The 6587-nt window shown below is 40.7% G+C and overlaps 1 non-coding gene across 1 annotated transcript; it reads right to left on the bottom strand.

The window, feature by feature from the left end:
• Positions 1 to 4774: 4774 nt before the first annotated feature.
• Positions 4775 to 4933, bottom strand: LOC122752316. The gene has a single exon (XR_006356080.1). It is a non-coding gene; the product is annotated as a U1 spliceosomal RNA (small nuclear RNA).
• Positions 4934 to 6587: the final 1654 nt, after the last annotated feature.

Raw genomic sequence — 6587 nt, 5'->3', positions numbered from 1 at the left:
GCTACGGTAACTCACGCGCGACCACTCCCTCACCACACGCACACATTTCACAGGTGACAAATACCCACAACACTTCCACTTCACCCACATCCAACAAGACCTTCCACATTCACAACGGACTCTATAATCGCAAACCAAAGCAGCACACCCACTACTCTCAAACCTTCCAAATCTATGTCTTTTAGACCCCAGAAAACCGTGGAAAACGAGCCCCTCGTTTCCTCATCTGCATATTGCCTCCCTTTTTGTGACGTCACGCAGCCTCCCGGAGACACCCATCTAACAAACATTCCTAGCAACTTGGAACTTGGACCTGGAAACGAGCGACTTGGTGCAACGTTGCCCTTTCCTCATCCCCATCTCGACCCACTGGGGGCGAGAGCAGATTCTTTATACTCTTTTGTTGGTTTCGTTTTCGTTTGTATTTTCCTACCCGGCCCGTCCTAAATTTCCAATGATGCCGGTTCTCCATTCGCCTCCCTTCTCTTCACATTTCCGAATCCGTCCCAGCTCAAGACACACCTCTTCCATCCAGACTTTCCCCACAACTTTCCCCAGCCTCAGAACCGGGCACGGTCCGAACCCCGGGCATCGTCTCCGGCCTGGACAATTGCAGTAGCCTCCTGCTTCGTGTCTCCCCTCTCCGTGCGTCCATCCACTTGCCAAACGCTTTTCCTGACCACGTCGACTCCAGTGGCTTCTTTTTGGCCCGGGATAAAATAGAAACACCTTCGCTGGTACTGAAAGCTCTTCACAGTCTGGCGCCAGACTTATTCCACTGGTATTAATTCTCTTCCTGCACTCTGTAGAGGTCAGCCGAATTGGCCTTTTCCCCGTTACTCACTCAGGACACGCTCCAGCTCCTCTCTCTGGGCCTTTGCACTGGCTTTCTCCCATGCCTGCAGAGCACTCCCTCTTCATCTCCCACCCTTAGCATTTCTTGTTTGCTTCAGGACTTAGCCCAGGCATCACCTTCTACATACATAAGGCCGTTCTAGATTTCACACCTCTTCCCAAAATTATTTGTATTCTAATTTTATTTTATTATAAACTTGCCAAAGTCAACGAACACGACTATTTCCATATGCAAAGAAAAAAATGGAAAAGAAGCTTGCCTATGAATCCATTCCATGAGTCTTTATTACAGTCGGCCTTGTTTATTTGAGCACATAACAAAATTCAACGTACTCTTTTTTTTTTAAGTGAGGCAATTGGGATTAAGTGACTTGCCCAGGGTCACACAGCTAGTAAGTGTCAAGTATCTGAGGCCGCATTTGAACTCAGGTACTCCTGACTCCAGGGCCGGTGTTCTTTCCACTGCGCCACCTAGCTGCCCCTCAACGTACTCTTTCATCCTCCTTTTCTGTCCCTTTCAATGGAAGGGCCCTCTTAGTTTTCAGTTTTTGGCTACCAGGAAAAGAATTATGATATGAATTTTGCACATTTTGGTCTTTTTCTCTGGGTATAGTGGAGTCTTCCTCTTTTTTTGAAATATTTTTTGCTTTGTCTTGGAATTTTGAGGTAGGTGATCTTGTGAAGTGTTTTCCATGACTTAGATTGCTTTATGTGATTTGGAGAAGGTATTTCTTGTAGCCATTTAGAAATAGCTTTATTTAAATTAATTAAATTTATTTAAATTGCTTTTTAAAAATGTTTTCTAATATGGATTTAACATAAGTGGTAAGTATCAAAGGCAGTGTGGAAAAACCAAGGAGATTTTGGGATGTACTACCCCCAAGGACATCTCCTGCCCCACCTGGGTCCTGACCTGCTTTGGTAGAGAGTTCCTTCCCTGCTAATTTCCTATAAAAATGAAATCACAGGTTCAAATCTCTATCCTCTGAACTTAAACATTAACAAACTCGAACAAACAAGAATAAAAAAGGAGGAAGGCTCATATACCTCTTTCTTTTTTCTTTTTTTTTTTTGGTGGGCAATGAGTTAAGTGACTTGACCAAGGTCACACAGCTAGTAAGTGTCAAGTGGCTGAGGTTGGATTTGAACTCAGGTCCTCTTGAATCAAAAACCAGTGCTTTATCCACTGCACTACCTAGCTGCACCCTCTATTTTTTAAAGTGTGTGTTAAATTTAACAAGGGAGGAACTAAATTGCACAATATATTTGTATCCTCTTCTGAACTTTTTTCATTTTTGACGTTTTATTGATACTCAGTTTTTTCACCATCCATTAACTTCCTCCCCCATCCTCTAAGTTTTCTATTTAACAAATGAGTATCATCAAGTAAAACATATCATATTTGCAAAGTCTAAAAATGTATGTCTCATTCTGCACCTCCATTCCTTTAACAATACCTCTTTGCTTGTCTAGATTACATTATTTAACTTCCTTCCATGTATTGTTTGATTTGCTTTTCTCTGTTTTACTAGATGATGTTGCTCTTGATCCTACATCACTTTCTCAGCAAAATTGTATTAATTGTATTTTGCTAGAAGATGGCTAGGGCCCAGTGGCTCAGCCTTAGGCTTACTTCAGTAACATTCAGGCTGGGAGCCAAAATAGGAGTAACTTCTATAACTGCAGGGGTGGGTGGTGGAGTAGGGGAGAATTAACTCTCCAGCTACCTAGGGAAGACTAAGAGATTGAGTTTTAAGACTAAAATTAAGGAGAAAGGAAGGCAAGAATAAGAACAGAAATTCTTTTTCTTTTCTTTTAAGGCTACAGAGTAGGTAACTACTACAGAGTAGGTAACTTCAATAGCCAATTCTCTGGCACAAGCCCTTTTGACCAAGAGATTGCTGTGTCATCTCATATAGCACTAAGTCTGTGAGTGCATGGATTTGTTTTTATATGCATTTCACTTCTAAAAATTTCTAATCCCCCTCTCATACACTACAAGTCACAATTTGTAACAAAGATAAAAGAAAGTATAGGAACATCAACGAAAATATCTTCAGCATCTGACAGTATATTGCAGTTAGTTCTGTTCAATGAAGCAAACATTTATTTAGCATGGACCACGTGCTTTACAAAGTTTATATGATGGGGGGAGTAGACAATAAAAAGCCAATAAGACATGGTCCCTGCCTTTCAAGAGCTTTATAATTTAATGGGGGTGGGAGGGGAAGTGCCACTGCACATGTATAATATAGGATGTGAAGAATGTGTAAGAATATTCAAAAGAATTACTAGGTGTATGACTAGGGAAAATATTTTTCCTTTTCATTTAGAATTTTAGGAATTGTATTAGGTACTCCATAAATAAAGCCTTGTTAAGTTTTATGGTAGGAAGGCAAAATATTGATTGACTAAGGAAAAAACAGGCCATTACTGACTTGTTTTGAAACATTTAAAAAATAATGAACATTTTTATTTGTAGTTTGGGGTTCAAATTTTTAACCCTCTTTCCCTCCCTTCCCTCCCCTCTCCCCTCCCTCAGGCAGCAATAAGATATGGGTTATACATGTATGATTATGTAAAACATTACCATATTTGTCATTTTGTACAAGAAAACTTGATTAAAAGGAAAAAAATGAAAGAAAGTGAAAAATAGCATGCTTCAGTCTGTTCCATCAGTATCAGTTCTTTCTTTGGAGGTGGATAGTATGTTTCATCAACAGTCCTTTGGGATTGTCTTGGATCATTGTATTGTTGAGAATAGTAAAGTCATTCGCAGTTCTTCATCAAACAATATTGCTGTCTCTGTGTACAGTGTTTTCTTGGTTCTGTTCACCTCACAATACATTATTTCATACATATCTTTCCAGGCCTTTTAAAAAATTTTTTTAGTGAGGCATTTGGGGTTAAGTGACTTGCCCAGGGTCACACAGCTAGTAAGTGTTAAGTGTCTGAGGTTGGATTTGAACTCAGGTACTCCTGACTCCAGGGCCAGTGCTCTATCCACTGCGCCATCTAGCTGCCCCCCCAGGCCTTTTTGAAGTCATCCTGTTTTTCATTTCTTATAGCACAATACTATTCCATCACCATCATATACTACAATTTGTTTAGCCATTCCCCAATTGATGGGCATTCCTTTGATTTCCAATTCTTAGCCACCACAAAAAGCTGCTAGAAATATATATATTTAGTGAGGCAATTGGGGTTAAGTGACTTGCCCAGGGTCACACAGCTAGTTAAGTGTTAAGTGTGGCCGAATTTGAACTCAGGTCCTCCTGACTCCAGGGCTGGTGCTCTATCCACTGTGCCATCTAGCTGCCCCCTAGAAATATTTCTGTACAAATTAGTGCTTTGAAAAATTAAAAAAATGTGGGTTTTTTTGCAGGGCAATGAGGGTTAAGTGACTTGCTCAGGGTCACCCAGCTAGTAAGTGTTGTGTTTGAGGCTAGATTTGAACTCAGGTCCTCCTGAATCCAGGGCTGGTGCTTTATCCACTGCACCATCTAGCTGCCCCCTCTTTGAAACATTTTTAAGGGAATCATGAAAAGATGTGGTATTTGAGATGGGGCTTAAAACAAGTTACGGTTTCAATAGGTAAGAATAGAACGAAATACATATGGGCAAAAGTGGACAAATTACATATCTTAACAGTGGTGTTAAGTTTGCATAACAACAGCAAACTCTCTAGCAATAAATAAAATTACTGCTCAGAAATCCATATTGAGTTCATGAGATCATCTTATGATAGGAAAAACAATACATAAGTTTCTATTCATACCATTGTACAAACCAGAAATAAAAATAGGAGATAGAGAAAGACTACTACTAAGCAATAAAAACTCTTAATTTTTAAAGGGATTTAACTTCATTTCAAAGCTAGATCAAAGAACACACTTAGTTTCTCATTAGCACAAAATATCAGGGGAAAGCGCGAACGCAGTCTCCCACTACTACAAATTATAAAGTTTCCCGCATTTGGAGAAATCACAGGAGTCAGCCCATCGGTAGTGCAATGAATAAGCCTCGCCCTGGGGAAACCACCTTCGTGATCATGGAATCACCCCTACCAGGTAAGTAGGTTTGTAGCATCATGCACGCTCACTCCCTCGAAACACACACGTTACACACACGGTCACTAAGACATCAGCTTCCCATCCCACACAGAAACCTCCAGGCACAAAAATTACAGAAATCTCAAAGCGTTTCAAACTCGCAGCATAGATACGACTCTCTAACCCTCAAACCTGTATTTTCCTGAGGCCGTAACTAGTCGGAGAAAACAGACCTCAAAGACTTTCATCTGCATATTGCCTGCCTCTTTTTGATGTCATGCACTGAGGTTGCTGGGAGACCGCCTTCTAACTGAAAGGGAAAACTTGGATAAGGAAATGAGCTGGATTGTGCATGATTAAGCTTTTCTTTACCTTAATGGGATGAAACCAGCTTGTTTTTCTCTTTGATTTTTACTTTTTATTCATTCATTAATTTGCCAAATGCACCAGAATTTGCAGAGCCAAACAAGTTGTCCAGTTTTCTAGATTCGCCTCCCTCCTTCTCTCCAAATTTCTGAATCTGTCCCAGTTCAAGCCATGCTCTATTTAGGAAGCCTTTTCCATCCTCACTCCCACAGCCCCCAGAACCTGAAAATGAAGTCTGGGACCTGGGCATCCTTACTGGCCTGGACTATTGTAATAGTTTTCTGGTTGATCTCCCTGCCTCTAGTCTTTCACCTCTCCATCTATCCTCCACCTGTCTGCCTGACTATGGTGCTCCCCTACTAGGACGACCTCAGTGCTTCCATTTTGCCGTTGGGATAAAATAGAAGTCCTTCCACTGGCACTGAAAGCCCTTCACAAACCGGCACCAATCTACCCTGCCAGCCTTATTATACATTATTCCATGTCCTGTTTTCTAAAGTTCAGCCAAAACTGTCCTATATAACTTGAAAAGATGTGCTAGAGTGTTAAGGTGCATAGACGGGGGCATCAGTGTGGTAGGTGCTGCTTCTGCCAGAGGTAAAGACATTTCACAAGAATCTTCAGGGAGACCTTTCAATGACCAATTTTATCCTTGGGTCAAAACTATTCAGAAGAAGGGCATTTTCCCCAGTCACTTATAAATTAATCATACACCAAATCACGGGGCTGCCATCCATCCAGCCAGACCAGTCAGATAAAGAAAATTGTTTTGTAGAGCTTAAAGGAATTTTTGAGACCATTAACTCCAACACCTTTATTTTACATATTTACATATTAGGGAAAATATTTACCTATTTTACATATCAGGAAACAGACCTAGTTTGTAGATGGCAGAGCTAGACTTAAACACTGGCCTCTTGATTTGTTGTCTAATGTTATTTCTTTTTTTTGTTTTAGTGAGGCAATTGGGGTTAAGTGACTTGCCCAGGGTCACACAGCTAGTAAGTGTTAAGTGTCTGAGGCTGGATTTGAACTCAGGTACTCCTGACTCCAGGGCCAGTGCTCTATCCACTGCGCCACCTAGCTGCCCCTTATATTATTTCTACTGACAAACATTGCCTTCTTCAGGAAAAAGGGGGCTTCACATATTCCCACCAACTCTTTCTGTTTGTCCTCCAGCACTTTGGCTTCATTGCTTATTAATTACAGCAAAATAGTACCACTGAGTTAGAGTAGATCTTAGAGGTTATCTAGTCCTACTTATTCCTGAGAACAATTCCCTTTTAAAAAATCTTTAAAAAGTTATATATCAAT

This window comes from Dromiciops gliroides, chromosome 3 (assembly GCF_019393635.1).
Source record: "Dromiciops gliroides isolate mDroGli1 chromosome 3, mDroGli1.pri, whole genome shotgun sequence".
NCBI lineage: Eukaryota > Metazoa > Chordata > Mammalia > Microbiotheria > Microbiotheriidae > Dromiciops > Dromiciops gliroides.
The sequence above is the reverse complement of the archived record's forward strand: the minus strand, read 5'-3'. Positions and strand labels throughout refer to the sequence as shown.